Source organism: Mastomys coucha, unplaced genomic scaffold (genome assembly GCF_008632895.1).
Source record: "Mastomys coucha isolate ucsf_1 unplaced genomic scaffold, UCSF_Mcou_1 pScaffold20, whole genome shotgun sequence".
In the NCBI taxonomy this organism is placed as follows: Eukaryota; Metazoa; Chordata; class Mammalia; order Rodentia; family Muridae; genus Mastomys; species Mastomys coucha.
Genome location: NW_022196903.1, coordinates 61,142,934 through 61,168,275, shown reverse-complemented (window position 1 = coordinate 61,168,275; position 25,342 = coordinate 61,142,934). Strand labels below are relative to the sequence as shown.

Genomic DNA, 25,342 nt, shown 5'->3' with positions numbered 1-25,342 from the left:
TTTTTTTTTTATAGAGACAGGCATGGAGAAATTAATTTTCATATAAGTAAGTAGGAGGGGATGGATTTATCAAGCAAGTTTATTTTAGAGATGTAAAAAAAGAACACGCAGTCATTTATCATGAAAATATTTTAATGGTTTATCCCTTAACAACTCCATTAGGATGTCCTTCAGTTCCATTAAAATTCAAGAGTTAGAAAGTGCCTGACTTGCTGAGGCTTTAGTCCCCAGACCCTTGCATCCAGTTCTGTAATGATGTTCACAATGTTCCCTTTGTTAGACAGAGACTTCTGTATGATGAGCAGTGTACCAACATCAGAGTAGACAGAGGGGTGTGTGTGTTTGGTAAGGTTGGAGACAGAATATGGACACAGGACAAGAGGACCATCAGTCGGATCAATCAGACATGTTATTACTTGTCAAGAGTACACAAGGGACTAGGGGATATCAATGACTCTTTAGCACCCTTCTTCCAGATGTACCTTTTGGAAGCCCTTCCAATAGCATATTAGTTTAAAACATACTGTGGTAAAAATCCATGTTAGGTACCAGGATTTATTTACTTGACAATAAAGCTTTTTCTCAGAATGCCTATTAATATCTGAAAGAATGAATTTTCTTGGAATAGTTCCTAGGAAACACTACATTAGAGGTTTGTTTAATAAATTTTAATTAGCTCTCCAACTAATAAGACTTAAAGCTGTGAGCTAGAGATAGTTGTAGTTGTAGATCAGCTAAGACGACGGTGATAATTCTGATGATGATGATGAATGAGGAAGAGGAGAAGGAAAAGACAAAGAGAAGGAGAAGGGAGAGATGGAGGGGAAGGAGGGAGAAAAATGAGAAAAGTATAGTCGCTGTGTGTGGTTCACGATGCAGTGATTCCCAACAAGGCCTGACACAGACCAAGGGAATTGAGGGCCCTTGTTAACACAACAGTATTTTTCTGGGAAGGTAGCCATGGACTACAGCAGTAGCTCAATAATACAATGTCCAAATCATTTGCAGGCTACTTCAGATTTCCTAGTCTCTGTCATTGGATGAGGTCATAATGTGTCTCGAGAGACAGTGTTGTGGGCCATTTCCAAGCTGCACTATTGACAAACCTATAGGAAGCTCTTCAGTGCCTCTTTCTCCTTTATTACTAAAGCTGTCTTATGTAGAGATGGTGATGCTCCTGCACTCGTGAGACATGGGGAGGACAGTTGCCCTGGAGAAATATAATGGTCTTTGGGCAAAGGAAGAACATTTTTGCTAAGTTTGCTAAGGCTTTTTTTTTTCTAACTAATTAAAAAGTATTCTCAAGCATGTGTCTGTTGGAATGTATGCCATTGCACAGAACCCACATGTGTCTGTTTGAATGTATGCCATTGCACAGAACCCACATGTGTCTGTTTGTCTGAATGTATGCCATTGCACGGAACCCACATGTGTCTGTTGGAATGTATGCCATTGCACAGAACCCACATGTGTCTGTTGGAATGTATGCCATTGCACAGAACCCACATGTGTCTGTTTGTTTGAATGTATGCCATTGTACAGAACCCACATGTGTCTGTTGGAATGTATGCCATTGCACAGAACCCACATGAATGTCTCAGTCCCCCTTCTTCACAGGAAGTTGTGAGTCACCTGATTTTGCTCCTGAGAACCAGGCTTGGGTTCTCTGGTATTGCAGCTGGGGCTCTTAACTAACCACTGAACCACCTTTAAATTAAGTTGTATACAGAAAAAAATTATTATGGCATTTTCATATATATGGATCAATATAATTGTTCTTATCCATCTCTTCCCCCTATGTCCTCCCTATTGTGTATCCTCCTCTCTCCAAATAGTTTCTCCTTTGCTTTCACACTGTGTGTCTCCCTCCACTCCTTTAAGATTCTTTCCTCCTCTTTCATAGTCCCCTATCAACTTCCAATGATGTAGTTCCTTGAAAACCACTGTGTTAGGTACCAGGACTTGCTTTCTTGACATTAAAACTTTTTCTCACAATATCCATAATATCTGAAAGAATACTAAACAATATGGTTTTATATATTTAAATATTTCTGCATATAATAATACTCAAATATATGAGTATGGCTTAATTTTCTTAACACAATGATTTCCAATCCAGTCCAATCCAATCCATTTTCTGCAGATTTCATAATTGCATTTCTTTATGGCTACACAAAAGATCACATTTCATTATCCTTTCATGCGTTGATAGCCATGTAGGCTGCTTCCATTTCCCCACTATTGTGTCTAGGTCAGCAACAAACATGGATGTGCAAATATCTCTTTGGTACGTTGCAAGTCACTGATACTTGCAGTTACTTATGGCATAACGTGAACTCTTCCACTAAAGCATAAGGTCCTTTTGGTGGTTTGAACGAAAATGTCCCCCACAGGTTCATACATTTGAATGCTTAGTCTCAGGTTGGTAGTGCTATTTGAGGAGATTGGAAAAAGTAAGTCACCAGAGGTGAGCCTTGAGAGTTTAAAGGCTCAGGTCATTTCCAGTTGTTTTTTTCTTTGTGCTTGGAGCTCACCAACACCACAGTCATTAAAGTTGGAAACTGGAAACCTGCCTCTGATGCTTCCTCTTTCTCAGCCTCACTTCTTCTGTCCTGACTTTGCCCCTCCACACCTTTTCTGTACCTGATGTTTAAGCCTCTATCATTACCACTTCACAGCAGCTCTTTCCTCCTCCATGTTTAGCATCTCCCCCATTCCTTTCAAGCACTCTTTATCCAGTCTTTATCCATTCATAGGCATGAAACGCCTATGATTCCCACAAAGCTCCATGGGTAAGATCAAGTCCAGGCATGTCTCTGACTCAGGACCTCTGGGTCGTGTTCCTTGTCCATCTTTACTTCCAACTGCTCATGATTTCCACCTATTCCCAGGGGTGTACTCACAATGGAAGGAAATGCTTGTCTTGAGGTCTTTGTTTTGTCCTCTGGTGAGCATCACAACACCACAGCTGTTCTGTGGACAGAAATGGCAGAGTATTGGTTGTGTAGTCTGATGGATGGGGACTTTTTGATTCTTAGCCTTACAATATATAGAGTGCTGGGAGGACATCAGGCTTCCTGGAAAGGTTGCTGACACTAGAGTCAGATGGCATACCTGCTCTGACTGCTGGTCAGCTGTGGGGGCCTGGGTAACCTCCCTGATGTCTGCATTTGAAAGTAGAAAGATGCCACTAAAGTGCCCCAGGGTGGACTAAGGGCAAGTTGCAGCAATTGCTAGAATTTTAAAATTCTGACCCCTCTGTTCGGGACAGGACACGCTGAGCACGTACTTACTATGGGGATTTGGCAGAAGCAGACAAAGGTACTTTGTGAGCAGTCATGGCTCAGCTGCTCACTTAGAAGTGCTCTCTGAGACAGTTCTTTCTCCTGTCCTGACCTCCAGCTCTCCCTGGAAGCACTGATCTAGAGCTAGTTCCGAGTCTTTAGACCCGTCGTCATTAGGATCCTGTCAGTAATCCAACTCTGGTTTATGAGCTACGGTTTGCTCTGAAGTAGTCTGAGCACCCGTCTCTTTTCCTTTCTAATGTGCTCTCCTGTGCACACATCGCCGAAGATGATGTCACTGGCCCTTACATCAGCTTCCTTCTCACATACACTGAGGGGAAGCAGGCTGACTGTGCCTAAGCCAGAAGGTCAGAGATGTCATGTTTCTTGCACTGTAACAATGAGGGTAATTCTGGCCAAAAGAATTGGAGCAACCAAGATTTATTTTGCAGCAGGGGGTGGGGGTTGGGGGGAGGGGCAGGACAGGAGTTCCCTGTTGAAATGCATGGAATTTAGAGTCATATGACTGCAAATGATACATTTTTGTAAGAACCAGGTCAAATCCAGGTTCATCCAAAGATCCCATTGCCTCCTTACATGAGGTCTGATCATTTCTTACAACTTCTGGGGCTCTGGCCAGCCCTGATGATGAATGCTCCCTTTCTGCCCACCTCTGGAAGAGCAGCTCACCTGCCTTTACTCCCATTCTGATGCTTCCTTATTATTTCATTGGGCAGTGTGAAGTACAAAAGCCATACTCCCCTTTTAATTAGGTTTTTTTTTTCATTGCTTTTTAAATCTTTTTTCTTTTTAAAGATTAGTTCACTAATTTTGTATGTACATACGTGTGTGTGTGTGTGTGTGTGTGTGTGTGTGTGTGTGTGTGTAAATATGTATACTGCCTGAGTGCATATTCCCATGAAGGCCAGAAGAAAGTGTTAGATCCTTGGAACTGGCCCCATCATGGGTGAGCCACCATGGGTGAGCCATCATGGGTGAGCCACCATGGGTGAGCCACCATGGGTGAGCCATCATGGGTGAGCCACCATGGGTGAGCCATCATGGGTGAGCCACCATGGGTGAGCCATCATGGGTGAAAACCATACCCTGGCTCCCTGGAAGAGCAGCCAGGGTTCTTATCTATGGAGTCATGTCTCCAGCTCTTAATTAAATGATATTCTTAACATTTTTTTTTATGTGTATGAATGCTTTGCCTGCATGTACACATGTGCACCATATATGTACCTGTTGCTTTCAGAGGACAGAATCAGGCACCAGATCCCCTGGAACTGGAGTTACAAACAGTTGTGAACCACCATGTGGGTACTGGGAACAGAAAACATGTCCTCTGCAAGAGTGCTCTTAACCACTGAGCCTTCTCTCCATCCCTCGAGTAATTGCTTTTAATAGCCATCTGCTTCCCATTTATTTGGAGTAGTCAGAATAAAAGTCTCTTAAAGAGGGTGTGAATGGAAAGGCACTTATATGGCCATAATTAGAGAAGACAAATATTGTGATGCTCCAAAGCCCTGAAACTGGGTTACAATAACCCTTTCAGGGTTATTGTCCCTTTATTTCTTCTGGCTCTGGCTTCTTATATTCCATTCAGTTCATGTGTCAGAAGCTTAATCCCCAGTGCAGTAGTGTTGGGAGGCTGGGTATGTACGAGGTGACTAGGTCAGGCTTCTGCCTTTGTAGGTAGGTGACATGGCGGTGACATTGATGACAGCATGATGGGCTCCTGCTTTCCACTATGGAGTGATGTGTTATTAGGCCCTCAGGAGATGCTGACACTGACACCTTGATATTTTACTTGTTAGCCTCAAGAACTAAGAGGATTACAAAATAAACCTTGCCAGTCTATGGTGTTCTGTCGGTAATAACACAGAAAAAACTAAGGCACTAAAAAGTTTGAAATATGGAAGGAAAGGTCCAGGCAATTTTTCCTGAGGGGCAGAGCTGATGACCAAGAGTCTCAGCTATATGGCATCCATCTACTCTTTGACACCTTATGCTCCTGACATCTTTTCGTCTCTTGGTAGAGTAGGAGAGGGATGACACAGAGGAAGAGATTTACTCTCTGTTTCACAACGGTTGTGTCAAGTGTTCACTCACAGATTCTACTCTGAAGTATTTTATCTTTTCTCCATTTATTCCACAAACAATTACTGAGTGCAGGTTAGATACATTCCAGGCTCCACAGGAACTAGACATTGGAGGCTTTGCTCTCCAGGATGGTCCTAATTCTAGTTATTTGCCAAGTTAACCAGATGTAGAAAATGCCAAATGAGTTCTGGAGAAATAGGTGCCTTATTAATAGCATAATTACAGGCATAATTAAACAATTTTTGGCAATTATTTTTAAAATCTGTCTTCCTTTTCAGAATAAAATCACAGGATAACGACCCTGCTCCCATTGTATTTCCTGACCCAATAGCCAGCCCATGAGGAATGACTCAGGACATGTTTGTAAGAAGAAAAGAAAAGATGAACAGGGAAAGGGGACTTAAATGGAGAAGAGAGGAAAAGGGGGGATGAGAAAGACCAAGGAGGAGGAGAGGATAAAGTAGCTCATCTCCCAGAAGAAGGGTGAAATGGCATTGTGAATTAGACGGAGCATGTAAAGCCAAGCCAGACAGAGCCCAGAGAAAGAGAAGAAATGGTTAAAAACAAGGGAATATCAAGACCTCCAGTACTGAGCTGTGCATCTGCAAATGTCTGTGAGAAAAGGTCTGGTTTTGGTTGTGTAGTGCCCAGGTGTCTTCTGACCCAGGCTGAGGCATCTTGACTCTCTTGAGAGGTGAACCACATACATCTCTGGCAAGAACCCAGAAGTGAGACCTGTGGCTAAGGACTGTAGTCTGGGCTCAAAACAAGCTGCCTCTAGCCTATGAGGCCAAGAGTCCAGAGTTAGTGTTCTAGCCCAAGTGTCCCTGAGGCACTGATGGGGTAAGGACTATGCCAAGAAGGACTTAATATACACCTTGTTCCGAGGCATCCCTAGAGCCTCGTTATGAAAAATGCCTTTGATCTTGGCCCACTCACCTTGTAAGCTGTCACTCCAGAGCCTGACTTCTTATCTGTAACAGTGGCCCCGAGTCTGCACCTTTCTCACTCTCTTAGATGCCTTCCATTTCCCACTGAGCTTTGATCTGCTTGTGATAAAAAGCATGCTCCCCAGTCTCCTGTCACAGTGGGGTGTCTGCAAGTCACAGCCCTGCCTTCAGGAAGGACTCTGGGAAACAGGCAGGATCTAGGACAGGTGTGTTGTGTGCCAGGCCTTCTGCTAAGCACCTTCATGGGGGGGGTGGGGGGGTGTTTCCTCCAGTCTTTGCAACATCCCCAGGAGGCAGGTGCTGTGATTAGCTCTGGTAACCAGGGGAGGGGATGAGATCCAACCATCTGGCCGAGTCATATGTCCATCTGTCTGTAAGCTCCCAACCACAGCAGTGGAAATGGGATCAATAGGCAGGTGACACAAGTCAGGCTAAAAAGGTTTCAGGTAAGACATGGACAAGAGATTAGCACTGAAATAATTAAATGTATGTTTAAGGCTTTCTTCTATTGGGCATATGTGAGCCCCAGTTTTTTCATTTCCTAGAATGACCTACTTTTATTTAAGTTAAAATGCAATTTTCTTTTGTGGAGTTTCATTCCGTTGCCCGGGGGGCCCTAGAACCCTGGTGGTTCTCCTGTGTCAGTCTCCTTTAAGTGGTAAGATTACAGACATGAACTAGTACCAGGTGAAACTGAATATGTAAAATAAAATGCCCAGTGCATGATGTTGCAGTGGATGTGCACTCTTCACTGAAGAGTGAAGGCGGTCATGGAGGCTGCCTCTGAGTCCTGCAGAAGCCTCGGGGCTGGCTTTGAGTTTGACCATTGGAGTCTGTCACTGTGCTTTCTGGCGATACCTGGGATGGTGGTCTGGGCTATTCCTAACTGTCTCACCTCTGTGGGCCTGTCTGGTCTCTGGGTCATGGCTGGGTTTTGACAGGGCCAACACTAGGAATAGTGTAAATGGTGGCTGGGTAAAGGTCAGAGAAAGAAGTGTCTTCAGAGTCAGTACTATAAGGAGCCTTAGGAGCTCTCTGCGGAGCCAATGAGGCTGAGGACTGACCCCTCCGCCCTCTGCGCTGGCAGGTGGATAGTCAGGAGAGGGTCATGCAAGTAGACACAGAACTTGAGAGGGGTCCGGAGAGGGAAGGTTTGTGAGGTTAGCTCTGCCTTGTCATGGTAAAGCTTTCCTTCTCCACACCCAGGTACCTGGACTCTGACCTTTGTACTTTCTGTGGGCTCCAGGCCTCCCACTCCGGGGACATGCTGTGAGTTTATTCAGTACTCACTATCTTTGAGTGCATAGAAAACTTCCCTATCCTTGGGAATGAGGTTTTGCTGTTATGTGAGCCTGAGTTTGAATTTCAGTTCAGTCTCTGGTCTCTTCTTCATCTACACACAGAGTGCTGAGCCTCCCAGGTTCCATAAAATAGACATTCTAGTAGACACATTCAGATGACAAGACCTGAGACAGAGAGACACATCTTGCTTGAGCTGATAGTGGGGAGCATTGTGAGGGGAGCCTTCGGAGGTTCTACTGGGCCTCAAAGCTGGAGCTGTGGGCCATTTCCCCATTATCTACCATACCCCAGGACAGAGGGTAGTTTACTCCCAAGTCTCCATGTATCTTTTCTGTGTCACACAATGAACTCTTTGTCCTCAATATTCTCAGGCCTTGAAAGTTTTCTCTAGCTTCTTGTTTTTCAACTTCAGTTTCTACAATAAACTAATTCCTTGTGTACTCATATACACACATATATATATATATTTATAATATATATACATACATAAACATATATACATACAGAGACATATATGTGTCTGTATGTATATAGATACACACCCACACAGATACATAAGTCCATTTGGAGACACATGGGTACGTGGTACTTTTTTAGACAACCATTCTTTTACATCTTATCTAATCTTCCTCTGTCCTCTCTTCCCTTTGTTCCCAGGGTAACTCATGCTTACAGACATTTATGTCCTTACCAATTTTCTATGTGCCTACTCCCTGCTCTGAGGAAATGCCTGTCTGCCCTGGGTCTCCTTACTAGCCAAGTAGGGACATTAAGTGGCTTCCTGCTGCAGGGTGTACAAGGTGTGCAGGATGCTCATTTGCCCAGCGCTTGCCACTGGGACAATAAGCCTTTATCTGTTTGTATTGGTACAACCTTTTTTTTTTTATTTATTTAAAAAAACTTTATTACTTTTAAAAGGCAAATTAAAAAAACACACACAAAAATTAACCAAACATTTTAATGTGCTTCTATACAGTTAGAATAGAAATTCTGCGAGAGAGATGGCTCAGCTCTTAAAGGCTAGGCTCACAACCAAAAATATAAGAAATTCTAAAGTAGAACTCCACATTGAATTGTATATTTCACTATACATTTTAATGCCCTTATCCACTACAGACTACCCCACCCCCAAGTCCATGAACTAGAAAAACAATTAACTTTATATCCTTTGTCATACCAAGAGATGAGAAACTGTCACAGGGGAGAGAAATGTAGACTCTGGAGTAAGCTACCCTCAGCCCTGGGAAAACAGAGTCCCATGTATATAATGGGGAAATGACCCACAGGATCAGTTCTGATTCATAACTCGTGTGCATTACCTGTATTCAGTCCTTCATTTATTCATTGTGTGTGTGTGTGTGTGTGTGTGTGTGTGTGTGTGTGTGTGTGTGTGTGTGTAGAAGTCAGAGGACTCCTTGCTGGAACTACTTATCTCCTTCTACCATGTGAGTCCTAGGGACCGAATTCAGGTTGTCAAGTTTGACGGCAAGTTCTTTTACCAGCTGAGTCAATTCGTTGACTCCCTGCCTTTTTCAAAATAAAAGAGAAACTCTTAGAAAGGCCTGTAAGGCCTGCCCCTCAGCTCTGGGTGCTGTGGGGACTGGCCTGCTTCCAGGATCTCAGAGAACCTCGCTTGCATTCTGCCAGGGACCACAGCATGCCCTTAGACCTCAGCCACTCTTCGTCCAGCTCTTTTTAAACTTCCATTTATTTGGCTCTCTGTTTGAACATCGGGAGGGCTTCCCTAGGACCAAGCTTCTGTGTACACGCTCCCAGAACATGCTTGTGCTGTTGATTACTGACCCACTGATAGGACTGTCATTCCTGACTCTCTCAGTGACCAGGATGTACAGTCACATGGACTGGGCTATGTCTGATGCTCAGCTTCTTGCCTCTAAATACCAGAGTCTCCAAAACTCGCATGGATTAAAAAAAAAAAAAAAAGTATGCTGAATAAATGAACCAGTAATAGTTTTATTGTTGTAAGCTTCTAAATTACAGCCTATCTCAAGGGCTAACAATGGTAGCTTAAAAAAAAAGCAACATACATTAGAATACATTTAAACATACACACATATGTATATATAAGTGCCAAAGAAAATAGGCACACATAAAAAATATGACTGTATAGGCCCCAGTCACTGACCAGAATGCAGTAAAGTTAGAAATTAACAAATAGAGCAAAGAAAAATCTATACTCCTAAAACATGAAAACATACTTCTAGGACTCTCTTAGTTTATGGAGGAATGAAACTACTTGGAAGAGGACCACATAGGGCCAGAGCAGCTTCCAAGAAAAGGCTCTGTCCTTACTTCACTTTTTAAAAACATAAAAATGATGGGGAAAAAAGAAACAAAATAAGGCCAAGTGGGAGGAAGCGAATTAATTACTATAGACAGAGAAATTAATGAGATTGGGTTGGGGCAGAGGACTCAGTAAAACCAACAAGAAAGCCACAGTCTTGGGCCAGGACTGTCGCTCAGTGGTTGAGTGCCTGCCTAGCTTGCACAAGCTCCTGGCTTTGAACACTAAGTTTAAACACAGACACACAAAACCATGGGGGGGGGGGGGGAACCAAACCGAACACAAACTAACAAGTAAAACAAAGCAAAGCAAAACATGAAAACTAAAACAGATGAAAAAAATCAGCACAGGTTTTTTATTTTTAAGTTAAAAATTATTTGGGGCCAGGGTGGGGGTGGGTGCTGGCAAGATGACTCAGCAGTTAGAGCACCAGCTACTTTTACAGTGGACCTGAGTTCAGTCCTCAGCACCCTGGAGACACTCGAAGTCATTCATGCCTCACTTCCAGAAGACAGGGAGGCAAAACACATAGACATAAAATAAAATACACCTGTAAAAATATTTGACTAGAAAGTCAATTTTAAGGAGAGATAAAGTGCTCAACAGGAAGTAGGAGGCATAAAAATTAATATAAATGTAAAGCCTAACTTTAAATACTAACATCAACACACCTTTTAACACTAAATTTGAAACCCAGGGAGGGGGGGAAAAAGAATGATTTTCTAAGAAAATACAACTAACCAAAATTTGTCCAAGAAGTAGGAAATACTGATGAAGTAATGACCATTAAAGAAACTAAAGTGTTAGTTTAAATGTACCTCTTTCTAGTCTGTGCAAAGAACATTAGGAAAAATATCAATCAGTAATGGGCTTGTCTCTTGATTGGTAAGTGTGACGCTGATTCCTTGTTACCCGCCCCATACGCCCAACCTGGGTCCAGACTGGAGCAGGGAAGACAGCCCTTTTTCAAGAGGCCACCAAAACCACAAAACAAAAGAGGCTGGTCAGTAAAGTCTTCGGGAAAGAGACAAGAGGAGGAAGTTGTCCAAATCCAAGAGAAGTTATGCTTGGACGTGCGTGCTGCTGGCTGGCGGTAGGTAGTCCTAGCACGTGGGAGGCTGAAACAGGAGGACTTTGAGTTGGGGCTAGCCTCTGCTACACGGCAAGAATCCTTTTCAAAATCAAAACAAAAACGGAGTTACCTGTGGCAATCTTTCCAAAAGAAGCGGTTCTTACATATGCTGACTAGAACTAAATTGCTTCTGGTACAACTCATACCATTGATAAAACTCCTCTAGTGGAGTGGAGACAGGAAAGATCTAAGCATTGTCTTCATGGTCCATACTCATGGGGCTTTGTAGAAGAAGCAAGGACCCTCGTGCAACTTCCTGAATGCTTTCTGGCTGCAGCTCCATGTCACGTTTTGCTTTATAATGGTGCTTTATAACGCTTCTCTCAGCCTTGGTATCCTTCTCTTCGCTTGCCTGCCTCTGCTGCCTCTTTCTCATTTTTTCTCAATTCGTTTTCCGTGTGTTTCCTTTACTTTGGTTCAGACTCCTGCTTGCTCTGCACAGACATGATAATCACTCAAGGAGCCACTGTTCAGTTGACTGTTGAGTTCAAGGCTGAAGGCACAGAGATAAGTCCTAATCCTGAAGTCACCGGGGACACGAGGAACAGCAAGGCCTTAAGAACAGACCTCTTCATCTTGAAAGACAATTATCTAGGATGGTGAGGCTGTACCCCGAGCACATCAGTATTCATTCAGGAGCCAGACTGGTCCTAGACAATGACGGCTATAACTACAATTTTTTTAATTTTTATTTTTTAAAACAAGGCCTCACTGTATAGACCAGGCTAGCCTTCAGAGTCATTGAGCTCTATTTGCCCCTGCCTTTCAGTTGTTGGGATTAAAGTTGTGCATTACGATGCTTGGCTCATAACAATACCTTCTTGGGCCACTTTAAGAGACAGTCCTAAGATAACGACAGCTTGGCATGTTCTTGCCTCTTGCTCCAGTCTTTCTTCTACTTAAATCTAAACCTAAAAATCCTGTCAGTATCTCATGGGTCACTGGATCTTATTATCTGTTCTTTTTCTATTTACTGATTATGCCTACTTATTATTCCTTTAACAATAATATAAAAGGCAATAGGTTTATATTCTTATCTAGACTTAAACGAGCCATTTAAAAGAGGCTGTAAATAAGAAAAACCGAATCATTATATATGACAGAAGATATTAGTAACAGAATGCTAGATAATGTTAGAAAATATTTGCAATTGCATATATATTTATTCATGTTTATATAAACACACATATACCCCTACACGTATGACAATATAGAATGGGCAATAGAAGCTTTTAAAGCATACTTACCTTCAGATTTTTATGTCAAAGCCCAAATTCCCCAAATGATTGCATTTGAAAGTAGGATTTCTTTCTGTTTTATTATTTTTGTTTGTTTCTTTTATTTCTTTTTAATTTTTTAAAAATAAATTTTTTTTAAATTTTTAATTGAAAAAAAAATAATTCTGGTGACACTTTTTTCCTCTCAAAACTCTTCCCAGGTCCTCCTCATCTCCCCACCCACCCAATTCTCTCTCTCTAAAAAACAAACAAAAAGCAAAACCACATACATCAACCTGGTGAAAACACAGAAACAGAAACCAAACTAAACAAGCAAAGGTGTATGTGTCTTTCTATTTCAGATGACTTAATTAAGAAAAAATCCCTCACAGCTGAGCTTAACCTCTTGGGGCTTAATTAATCCAGATGTAATAAAGTTGACAACCAAGAACAGCCTTCACATGATGTGACACATGTCTGAAAGAAGAGGTCAGAAGAGAGGCCAAGGCCATCCAACTTCCAAGCCAGGACCTGAAGCCAAGACTTTCTAGGTACATTGTCCCTCCTCTGAAGAGCTGAATTGACCAGGCTGCAAGTGTTTAAAGCTATAAGGAGCTGACTGCTGAGCTCAGGGAACCCCACAGCCTACAGATGAGCTCCCGGGAGCTCAGGGAGCATAATTTTCATTCACATATATGTGAACATCTATAGTACTTGAGAGATTTCAAAACGAATCTAACAGGGTGCTTGATTTCAGGAAGATGGCAACCTAAATAAGCCATCTTTCTTTAAAATAGCACCATATTGGGGGGGGGGGGAATGCAGCTTCTATGGAGATAATTTGAGAAATCTTCACAAATTGAGAAAGGGAATCATCATATGATCTAGAAAGTCTGCTGTGATAAAAAGAATCTCTGAACATAGATGCTTATACATCGAAGTTCAGAACATCACTATTCATAGAAGCTAAAAAGCTAGAAGCAGCCCAGGTACTCTTCTGCCCATGGGCAGACAAGGAAATGTGCACCAATACTCAGTGCCTAGAAGAAGGGCAGTTCTGGCACATACTACACATGGATGGACCTGGAAGTCCTAAGTGCAACCAGTGAGCCACAGGACACTGGCTCCCGTGAGATGAGGGACCTAGAGTAGATGACCGCTGGAGGCAGAAAGAATGGTGGCTACCAGGGGCTGGGTGGGGTACAGACAGGGGCATAGAGAGTTATAGTTCAGGCAGAGAAGGCATGCTGTGAAGGTTCTGAAATGGGTGGTGGTGATGTTGCACACCAGTATATGTACACTTAATGGCATTGTATTCCATGTGCATTTAAACTTCATAAAAGTGGTGTACTGGCTGGTTTGTGTGTCAACTTGACACAGGCTGGAGTTATCACAGAGAAGGGAGCTTCAGTTGGGGAAGTGGCTCCATGAGATCCAGCTGTGGAACATTTTCTCAATTAGTGATCAAGGGGGTAGGGCCCCTTGTGGGTGGTGCCATCCCTGGGCTGGAAGTCTTGGATTCTATAATAAAGCAGGCTGAGCAAGCCAGGGGAAGCAAGCCAGTAAGAAACATCTCTCCATGGCCTCTTTGTCAGCTCCTGCTTCCTGACCTGCTTGAGTTCCAGTCCTGACTTCCTCTGGTGATCAACAGCAATGTGGAAGTAAGCTAAATAAACCCTTTCCTCCCCAGCTTGCTTCTTGGTCATGACGTTTGTGGTAACAAACAAATGGTAAATCCATTATTATTATTATTATCATTATCATTATTATTATTATTATTATTATTATTATTATTATTATTATTATTATTGAAACTGAGTATCATGTATCTTATAGATGAGATACATAAACATCTGACCTTTCTCCTGCTCATCACCTCTGGAGTGCAGAGATTACAAGAATTTAGTGATCTGCATCTTTTTATCATAATTAGAAGAGAAATGTTCAAATGGGTATAGATGACACAAAAATAGAATTACAACTGTCCAGGGGTACAAAGGAGATGAATGAAAGGGATGGACCAGAAGTGGGGAGGGGAAACTGCACTCAAGTATAGCAGGTGTACTTGTGTGAGAATCCCATGTAACAGAGAGCCATGTACAATGAATATACACGAGGAAATTCACAGGGTTGGCAAGATAGCCCAGTAACTAAAGGCTTTGGCTGTACAAGGCAGCACAAACTTGACAGCTGGAGTTCAAGGCTAGAATCCACAATGAGAGGACAGCCAAAAGCTGTTCTCTGACCACCATAGGTACAATGTGGAATGCACACCACTGTACTTAGGCACAAACCCACACACATATTCACTAATACTAAATAAAATAAAATAAAATAAAAATTTAAAAGACGTGACTTGATTAAACAACAACACTACATAAGGCAGAGAATTGTGAAGGGGATAAAGGCCAGAGTGACAGTCCCACTGATGGATGGTTCAGCCCAAGGCCAGGCTCCTCATACTCTGCCGCATACATTTTCCCTATACTTTGAGAGCGAAAGGCCATCTTCTATCCATTTCTATCCATGTAACACCAGGAAGCAAATGCCCATACAGTAAGTCCTAACCAGCCACAAACTGGCTCAAAATTTTAGATAGAGTCAAGTATGACAAAGCCAAAATGAGTATTTAAGGAAATCTAAGAAGGTTGAATGGAGAACTGGGTTAAAAATATCTCAAAATTAGCTCCATGAAGGGAAATGATACATTTCACTTACATCTTCTGAAGTTTTGTTTTAGAAATAGTAAACAATTACACACTCTAAGACTACAGTATACAGAAGAAAATAAAGCCACACCAAATTTCACCCACAGTGACTCAGTGTTAGCATTTAAATATATAACCTACATATATATATATATATGTATTTTATATATATATATGTATTTTATATATATATATATAAAATCTGGAGAGCAGTGGCTAGCTCCTTGCTAGGCCCCTGCAAGCTGGGTGTAGCCTCTGCAGGCTCAGACAGAGCAGATCTTGCATCCCCTTTCGGTTCCCAGCCTGGGTGGTTGCATTTCTCTGTTCTCCAGATGTCACACAGTCAAAGCGGCTTGTCTGCACTGGGGATAGTAAGGAGCACCAGCAGGAATCTGACCAGAAGTACACTCCTTTTATGAAACACACACTTATCAGAATAAGCACACCAGAATGAGCTGACTGGAGATTTCAAAACAGACACTCAGAAATGGCAAACTCTGAAAAAAAAAAAAGGTCACCTGACTTTGTTCCATCACAAACGCTCTGTTTCCTACAAACCATGCCTTTTATAGGCCCCCAACACAGGCACTTCTTCCTCCCCTGAGAGTTCTCAAACCTAACTTCCACAAGCAAAGTTGCTGTCTTAGAAGTGAATATGCCTGCATGACCAGGAAGCTAGCATGTGACATCAGAGGCTGCAAGGAATGATGGGAAGGATGGGTATGAAAACTAGGAATCCTATGATCCAGTCTGAAGTTTATGTGGAGGATTCATGCATTCATTCAAATAACATTTACAGTAACCCCATGCTAGAGCCATACTTTCCAAGAACTACAGAACATAAGCCACACATGTGATTTATCGTTTTCCATTAGTCACCTTTACAAAGCAGTGAAGAAGCTAGGCATGGTGGCATACATGCCTTTGATTATGGAATTTGGGAGACAGAGGCAGGCAAATTTCTGTGAGTTTGATGATGTCAGCTTAGTCTATATAGCAAGTTTTGGGCCAGGCAGGGCTACATAGAGAAATTCTGTCTCAAAAAAAAACAAAACAATATAGTCAAGTAAAATTAATTTTAATATGCCTTATAGACTAAGTATATTTAGAATGTCAGCATTTCAATAAATAACCTGTATGAGTTTTTTAACTCTGTACAGGTCTTCAGGATTTGGTAGTTTTAGACTTACAATAATCTCAGCTGACATAGCAGACCTTCACCACATAGAGTTGAATTATAATTAAGGTTCCACAACACAGATAGCTGAAGAGATTCATGTATCCAAATTATTACAAGCATAGTTAGGGACTGAGTGAAAATTTAAATTTAAATAAATTAAAACTTAACAAGATTAAAAGTTTGGCTCCTGCATCCCACTGGCCACATCACGCATGCTTCCGTAGCTCAGCGAGTATGTGCATCTCACAGCTACTGTAGAAGCCACAGTCCTAGAGCTTAAGGTGGAACACTAAACCCACCCTTGAACCGACTGAACAGGCCCACCCTTGAATCCAGCAAGGCACCAGCAAAGGCATATAGCTTGTCAAAACCAGCTAGGACCACACATTTGTACGTTAAGTTTAGTTTACTTCAGGAGACACACAAAAAGGTATATAATATAGACAATCTTGATACATAAATGTATATTCATTCATTGCCTTTTTTAAAAAATATTTATTTTATCAGGTGTGATGGCATGCACTGAGAGTCCTAGCAGGCTTGCAGATTTCTGTGAGATCAAGGCTAGCCTAGACTACATAGAGAGTGCTATGCTAGTCCAGTCAGGAAGCCAGAGCTATATAGTGAGATTCTGTCAAAAACAGAAAGATTGATTTTATTTTTATAAAATCAATTTTATTTTATTTTATTTTTATGTTATATTGTGTGCATTGTTTGTTTCTGTGTGTATTTACATGTACATACATGCAGGTCCTTTTGGAGGGCAGTAGATGATTGTCAGATGTCCTGTTGCTGGAGTTACAGGTAGCTGTGAGCCACCAAATGTGGATGCTAGGGACAGGCCTACAGTCCTATGCACTTTTTTAGATTGAAGGTGTGCTGATTAGAATTTTCATTTGCCATTCTGGTACAAATCAGATACATACTTTATGTATTGGGGGTGTTAATTTTAGGATTCTATTCACAGGTTAGAGTTGAGACAAAGCCCACAGGAAGGGGCACATGAGGCAGATACAGGTCATCACTTACCCATCTACCATCCTCACACCCTTCTCTGGCTTCACTGAGGTAGTAAGCAGAGACCCATTGACCTTATGAAATCTGGTCATGGTCTACTAGAGCCATGGGAAATTATGACTAGCTTAACTTTTCTAGGGTATGTCATCTAACTGAGTTCTGGCCAGTGGGGTTTCAGGAAAACTGTTCTGTAATGTCCCTGGCAAAAAGTTCCTTCATGAATAGAAAGACAGAGCAGACTAGGAAAACATCTTTTTTTTTTTTTTGATATTTTCTTTATTTACATGTCATATGATATCTCCTTTCCTGGTTTCCCCTCTGAAAAAAGAAAAGAAAAAAAAAAACAAACCTGTTCCCTCTCCCTCCCCCTGCTCAACAACCCACCCTTTCCTGCTTCCTGGCCCTGGCATTCCCCTACAATGGGGCATAGAACCTTCACAGGACCAAGGGCCTCTCCTCCCATTGATGACCGATTAGGCCACTAGGAAAACATCTTTAGCCCTGACCCTTTCTCCATGTTTGAAATGCAGTTCCATGACCAACTGTAGGCATCATGTTATGAATATAGTGAGATTAGCCCACGGCAGGCAAAAGTACCACACTGAAGATGGGTATGTGTGGGCAAGTACAGACTATAGACTTTTCCTCTAGTTGAGATTTATAGCCCAGCCTGGCCTTTACCTCACTACACAGTCAAGGCTTCATCTTGCATTCCTAGTCCTTTTGCCATTTCTCAAGTGCTAGGATTATAGGCATATAGTACCACATCTGTTATGAGGAATAATTCAATATGTTTATTAATAAAGTTACCCTTAGCCACCCTACCCCCATTCCTGGAGTGGAAAGCATAATTCTCCAATGCACAGAATGTACCTTCCAAGTCTGTACTGTGGTCAGAATAACACCTGAAAGCAACCACAGCTGACCCTGACCCAGCAACCAGAAGCCAGGTATTTGCTATTGAGTCTTCTCCTTTAGTCTCTGGTAGTCACAGGAGAGAGCACCTTGGTTTTAACAGGACACAACTATTGTAGAGTTTGTTGTTGTAATTAGAATGCAGCAAACCATGAACTGGGGACTGCCTCTTCCTTTGCTCCCTCCTCCAAGCTCCTTTTGAGGCCCATCCACACATCCCTCTGCAATCCCCGACCTGACCTGCCTGCAGCTCCCCCGTGGAAGCCCTTGGTACCAACTTCATTCATTCTCAACCACATACTTATTTTATTTTGTGATGCTGGGTATTGAATATGGGGCCTTGTGAATTACAGACAAGCACTCTACAGCTGAGATACATCGCCAGAACTATTTTGCATTTATTTTGAGACAGGATGTCACAAAATTACCCAGGCTGGCCTTGAACTCACCCTGCAGCTCATACAAACCTTGAACTTCCGGATCCTGCAGTCTCGACTGCAGAGTAGCTATGATGGCAGATGGGTGGGAACTGGACAGCCTTTGCCATGTGTTCTTGTGCAGCACCTTCTGGAACTCTGTCCTGACTTTTGTGATGACTGCAGCTTTGGGAAGCGCGTCCTTGGGTTGTGAAGCTTTGCAACTCCTGTGGCATCTAGCACTGAACAGGCATGAAGTTGTGGTCAAAAAAATCTGTACAGCAGGTCAGCAATAAAGTGACAGTGTGAGACAGACATCCCTGTTTATGGAGAGACATTTAAACCAGTGGTTTGCTGAGGGTCTAGATGGCCACCAAGTCACTTCACGCTCCTATGTTCTACTCCTGTATTTGACTCCCAAGTTTTATCTTTGTTTCTTAGTTTTATCTTGGAAGCCACAAGATGCTTAACTATTATACTGATGTTCTTTTAAACTCTCCTATTTCTTCTGCTCACACTGCAAAGAACTTACTCTAAATCTTTCCACTCCTTTCCTGGAAATTCTCCACCCTCTCATTTTTGCCACAGAAGGACAAGCATCCTTCAAATGTTTCCTGGGAACTCTGCTCTGCTGACCCTTTGCCCTGTCCAAGAGGACCACCTAAGAAGGCCTGGGTAGTGAGGGAAGGCCTGACTGCCATGCCTCTCGTTGGTTAATCTCAAACGGCACCAAAGCTGGTAAAGGGTGTTTCTTCTGGGGCAGGCAAGAATCAAAACAGTCTGGGTCTCCAGGGAGCTCTTACAGGGCAAACACAGGAAGCCAGGGAAACTCACTGGTTTACAGAGACAAACAGGAGGCATGAACTGCAGTAGAAGACTGGATCCTGAGCAAGGAGGGTCCTGAGCACAGCCTAGGACAGGGGTGCTTCACCCCGGTCAAAAGGAAAACTGAGAGGACAACTCCTTTCATAATCCCTCCCCCCACCCCCATCCATCTTTTACAGTTAACTGACTATTCAACTTACTTCACAGAATCAATTCCCTCTAAACTCTGAGCACTGCCTCCCCACCCCCCCCCAAAAAAACCCTGCCTATTTACCTGGTTGCCAGCACATTTGTGGGACACACAGTGGGACACTGTCATTTGGATAGTCAATGCCTCAGGAGAACAGTGGTTTCCTTAGGTAAACAGCCTGTGGGAGGGCTTCTTCTCTCTGCAAGGAGAGAAAGACAGTAGAAAGTGCTCAGCAAAATGCTGATTTAAGCTGCCACTTAGAAAAACCAACCAGGTCTCTGTACAGTTCCAGAAGAGCAGCAATGTGCAGGGGGTGCAGCTGTGGGGGTTGCCAGAAGCCCAAAGAAGCAAGTGAACAGTTGCAACTGATAGACTTCCCCAAGTGGACAGGGGGCACTCAGAGCAATTACCCCAGTCAAGCAGAGGCACAGGCACACAGAGCAACGAAAAGGAGGAGGAGGAAGAGGAGGAGGAGGAAGAAGAGGAGGAGGAGGAGGAAGAGGAAGAGGAGGAAGAAAAGGAGGAAGAGGAGGAGGAGAAAAGGAACCAAGGCAAAATAGGGCATTCCAGGGAGAAAAGAACAAAGTTTTCCCATTAGATAAAAGAAATTCCAGGTTATAAGACACGCTGGTTATCTAGGAGGAAGAGAAGAGGATGGAGAGAATGGGTGTTTCAGGACAATTGCTTTTAAAACCATTTCTTCTCTTCCTCCTCCTTCTCCTCCTCCTCCTTCTCTCATTCTCTTTCTCCTCTTCTTCCTTCTCCTTCCCTTTCCTCTCCCTTTCTTCTTTCTGCCCTATCTTTCTTCTTCCTTCCTTCCCTTTCTCACCTCCTTCATAACAACAGACCAAAGATGAGCTCAAGTGAGATCCCTGGGCTGTCTCACTTCAGCCCACACCTATGTAATGAGCTAGGACAGGGGAGAACTGGAAGTGCAGTCAGCCCATGGAGTCACCAAAGAGACTCCCTGAGGTCTCAGCTTTCTGTTACTGGCCGGTCTTGGGCCAGGCAGTCACTGTTGGGATGAAGCAACGAGGTCAACAAAAAGGGAGAAGTTTGCTTCCTGGATGCAGCACAGAGGAGATCTTGATGGTGAAGAAAGTCGCAGGGTCTAGGAAAGATGAGCAGTCTGAGCATAGAGAGGGATCATGTCAAGGACAGGCTGACAGGAGACATTGGGAGTGACTTGATGAAACATAGTGGTGCTACGGCCCGTGGCTGTGCGCCTCCTTGTTTCTCAGGGAGCTCCTGAGGGGACCTAGGCTTGTCTAGGTATGCCACACTCAGCACTTCTCTGGCATTTAGCTGCCCTTTCCTCCCTTGGCCTCCTGCCATACCCTCTGACCCATTTACAGAGCTAGATCATTTTCAGTATCCATTCTTCCCCCCACTTTTCTCTGTAGCCCTTGACCCTGCCATGTGACCCTGTAAATTCTGCCTTGGTCCTGGCAGATGTCCATAGCCTTCTATAAGGATCATTTCCAAGCACACTTACCACATGCTTTCTTTACTCTCCCTACACAAATGAGCTAGATTTTAAGTTAGCTTCGGATATAGTGCAGTTGGAAGAGTACTTGCCTACTATGCACAAGACCCTGGGTTCTATCCTCGATACCCCATCAACAAGGTATGGTGGTCCAGGCCTGTCATCCCAGCACTTGAGAGGAGGAGGCAGGATGATCAGAAGACCAAAGTTACTTTAGACAATACAACAAGTTTGAAGGCAGCTAAGTTACATGAGACATAGTGTCTCCAAAGAAATGGGGGTTCCTCTGCTTTCACCCCATCTCCTCCAATGATGCAGACACACAGCACAGGCCCTTTGCCAAAATCTTGCCATCTTGTGGTTACATTCTCCCCAACATCTGCAATGGCTCTTCTCCTTCCTCAGGCCTCAGATTCAGTTCTCCCCTGCTGCTGCTCTGGTCAGCAGATGAAGTCACCTCGACTTAAGGAGTTAGGTCATCTTATATCTTCACTCCCTCCTGAAACTTGTTCTACAGCCTGCATTCTGTGCTATTTAGTTTACTGTTGCCTCTGCAGGACAAAAGGTTTCAGATCTAGCTGTGTTTTTACTCCAAGAGCTAGAAAAAAGTCTAGGTATTCATAAAAGAAAAAACAGCCAGGCAGTGGTAGTGCATGCCTTTAATCCCAGCACTTGGGAGGCAGAGGCAGGTGGATTTCTGAGTTCAAGGCCAGCCTGGTCTACAGAGTGAGTTCTGGGACAGCCAGGGCTATACAGAGAAACCCTATCTTGAAAAACCAAAAAACCAAAAAACAAAAAACAAAAAAACTTAAAACAGGATTTTAAAAAAATTATTATTATAGTATAGAATAGACTTTATTCAGGGCATGGGGAGGGGAATTAAGAGGGTAGTAGAGGCAGAGAAAGACAGAGAGAGGGAGAGAGTAGAGAAGTAGAGACCGACCATGACCACGTGGAGAGAGGGGATGGAGAGGGAAGGGGGAAGGGAAGGGCCCAAGAGGGCAAGAGAGAAGCAAGAGGGAAGCAGGAGTCAGAGAGTTAAAACAGGATCTTAAAGATATGCTCAGAGTCTTCATGCATAGCAGCAGATTTTACAGCTAACATCTAGAAACAACTCCGATTCATGTGGTATAGGTCTATTTGGGGATGTTAATAAAGAGGAAAGAAATGAGTCTGGGGAGATGACTCAGAGGGTGTGAGCTTGCTGTCCAAGCATTAAGGACTTGAGTTCAAATTCCTAGTACCTACATTAAAAACAAAACGGAACAAAAGAAAAGAAAACAACAAAGCCAAAAACCTGAGTGGTCACATGCCTGTGACCTCACCAACGTGGGGGTGGTAGAGACAGAAGAATAATTAGGGTTTGCTGGCTACCAGCCTAGTTCCAGGCTTAGTGAGAATTTCTCTTTCAAGGGAATAAACAGAACATCAGACATCCTCCTCTGGCCTCTGCGAATACACACACACATACACACACAGAGAGAGGAACACACACACACACCATAATTAAATGAATAAACAAGAAATAGAAAAGAAGCTGTGATTTAAGCTACTACATGGATGATCATGAGGACTACAATAAGGCTTCAAGAAATGGCCCAGTCATGAATACACCTTGAGTAGTCAAGTCATAGAGACAAGAAGTATAGCAGTGACCATTAGGAATCGGGGGATGGAGAATGGAGAGCTACTATTTAAAGAGCATGAAGATTTTCCTGGTAGAACATGTTTGGTGGGTAAGTAGGTGTTGAACATGCTCAATGCCACTGAACTACATAAAAGGGTTGAAATTGCAAATTGTATACGCATGCATGACCATAGAAATAAAGGCTTTACTATTAAAATATAATAGGTTCTTTTTCCTCATGCAGGTTCTTAGACCAAAATTTCCAGAGTGTTGAATGTTTTCATTTTCTTCCTTTTAAGAAAGATTGGTATTGTACCAGACACCATGCTGGAGTCAGGGATTTGGACATTAACCATGGGGCAGATTCTCCCTTAAAGGTCTTGTAGCCTGGAAAAGACAACAGCAAGAACTTCACAAGTGTTGGGCAAGGCCGGTAAATGCAAAGGATCGAAGAGAGCAGAGTGACCCTGACTCCGGGGCCTGAGGGCATGGGAGACAGCATGGCAGGATCCCCAAAGCAGTTCTGAGTTCAGTCTCCAACCAGTCCACGCCTGCTTCCCTTCACTCATTTGTCACCAAGTTAAAACACTTAACTGGCTTAAAGTCCTGTCCCTGACCCTCCCTTTGAAGATGTATCCTAGGTCCCTAATTGCCACGTGCCAGAGAAAGTCTTTGGTTTTACCCATCTCGTCTCATGCCGCTTTCCTCTTCCACACCCTCACGAGCAGAGTCTTACTTCCGTCCCACACTGCCCAAATGCCCATTCCAAAGTGAGAAGTAAAAGGTGATGGAAACTACACTCATAGGTCAGACCTTGAAAAGCTTCTGAGGACTGTGTGGGCAGGGAATAAGCCAGATAAGGACACAGTCCTATGAAAGTTAACCTATGCTGTGCTAACCTAAAAAAAATCAAGATGAAATGATTCCTTCCCTTCCCTCTTCACTCCTCCCACACCCCCAGCACCACCTCCTTCCTTGACACCCAGGGAAACACTTGCTCTTGATGGGCAAGCCAAGAAAACGACCTGCAGGACTGGTTTTGTAGTGTGTGCAAATCCCCAGTTTCTACCAGGCATGGTAGCACTTGCTCGCTGGTTCAGCTTTTGGGAAGCTGGGGCTGGTCTGAGCATCTAGAAAATTTGAGGCCAGTTTGTACTATGATAGAGAGATTCTATACCAAAAAGCAAGCAAATAACTAGACACATAAAGAAACAATTTTGCTGAGAAAAAAATGCCTGAGCAGTGGGGGCTTTATTTGCCTGAATGGTTCTCCATCTGCTTACATTCACTCAACATTTTTGTTGTTGTTGTTGTTGCTGTGTGTGTGTGTGTGTGTGTGTTTTCCAAAACCAAATATGTGACTGAACAGCCTTACCACTTTTCATTTCTCTTTAGAATCCAGGAATTGTCCTCTGGGATTTTACTCTCCCTGTATCCCGATTGCAATGGCATTTCAACCCCACCATGCTGCATGGCTGCCTGTCTAACTCTTCACCTTTCCTCACTTACAAAACAAGGCATTATCCCCAAACCTCTACTCTTGCTACACTCCCTTCTCTCCCCACCCTTTTTCTCCCTCATTCCCATTCCCAAACAAGAGAAGGTAAGAGCAGGCAGTGAGAGGCTCACACAGGGTACAGCAATATAGAAGAAAAGTGAAGAGAGATTGGACAGGAAGCCCCAGGAGGCAGGGCGGCTCCGAGAAGGTGTGGGCTGGCTAATGAGTACCCCGGCACTACTATGCCGGACAGTAATGACCCGGCCTTGCTGCCACGGATATGCTCTGACTCTCTGGTCTGGAACTCGCAGGGAGTGTCACCTTTGTGTGGTGAGCTGCAGAGAGGCAGCAGCTGTTAGCTGTCTGCTACTATACTTCTTCCAGCTGTTCCGTGAAGCTGTCCTAGCGCTCCCACGCTGGCACACCTGTACTGGCTTGTGCTCATTAGCACTGCTTGTCCCCTTATGATGCTCATTAGTTCCAGTGTGTCCATGAACACTTGATAGCCTGGGAGTGTTAAGGGTGAGCCCCGGGCCATCTGTGAGAATGTGATTTTGAATATGTTCAAACTGCCTTCTCCGTGAGACTGCTCTCCTCCTCCTCCCATCCCAGAAAGCTGGTACCCTCGATACCACTTTCGGCCTAGCTACACTCTGCTCTGTGTTGTTTTAGTTTTTTAAAGATATGAAAGTGCAGTTTCTCCAGTGATTGGTGGGCACTGTATACATTCTCATCTTTGCATTCCTGTAGGCAGATACAAATGACGTATACAGTAGGTAGGCACCCAAACATCCCTCGGATGAGTTACACGGGAAAGACTACTGGGCTAATTGCAAGAGCATACCAAGCTGAGTGAGCTGCAGGCAAGGAGCTCCAGCAAGGAGCTGGGCTCAATTCTAGCTCCAGCACACACTGGCTTTGTGAACAGGACAAGTCACTGAGGAGTACTGTTGACCTTCACTGATTGGTATGTACAAAAAGAAACCACTATAATTGAGTACCCATTCTGATGCTATTGGGGGTATGTATGGCCACAGATCAAGTACCCATTCTGAAGTAGGCTTGTTGGATGTGTCCAGGCCAGTGACAAGCTTATCATGAAGAACAGGAAAAAGCTTTGGATATGACACAATGAATACACTCCAAAGTTCTGAGAGAATGCCCATTATGATTGTTTTGTGTGT

The 25,342-nt window shown here is 43.4% G+C and overlaps 1 long non-coding RNA gene across 1 annotated transcript; it reads right to left on the bottom strand.

Annotated features, from left to right (window-relative positions):
* Positions 1-114: 114 nt before the first annotated feature.
* LOC116099021 lies at positions 115-19,522 on the bottom strand. Its single transcript, XR_004122043.1, has 3 exons — positions 19,367-19,522; positions 18,584-18,774; positions 115-2,973 (listed from the first exon to the last, which is right to left on the bottom strand). It is a non-coding gene; the product is annotated as an uncharacterized LOC116099021 (long non-coding RNA).
* Between the last annotated feature and the right edge of the window lie 5,820 nt (positions 19,523-25,342).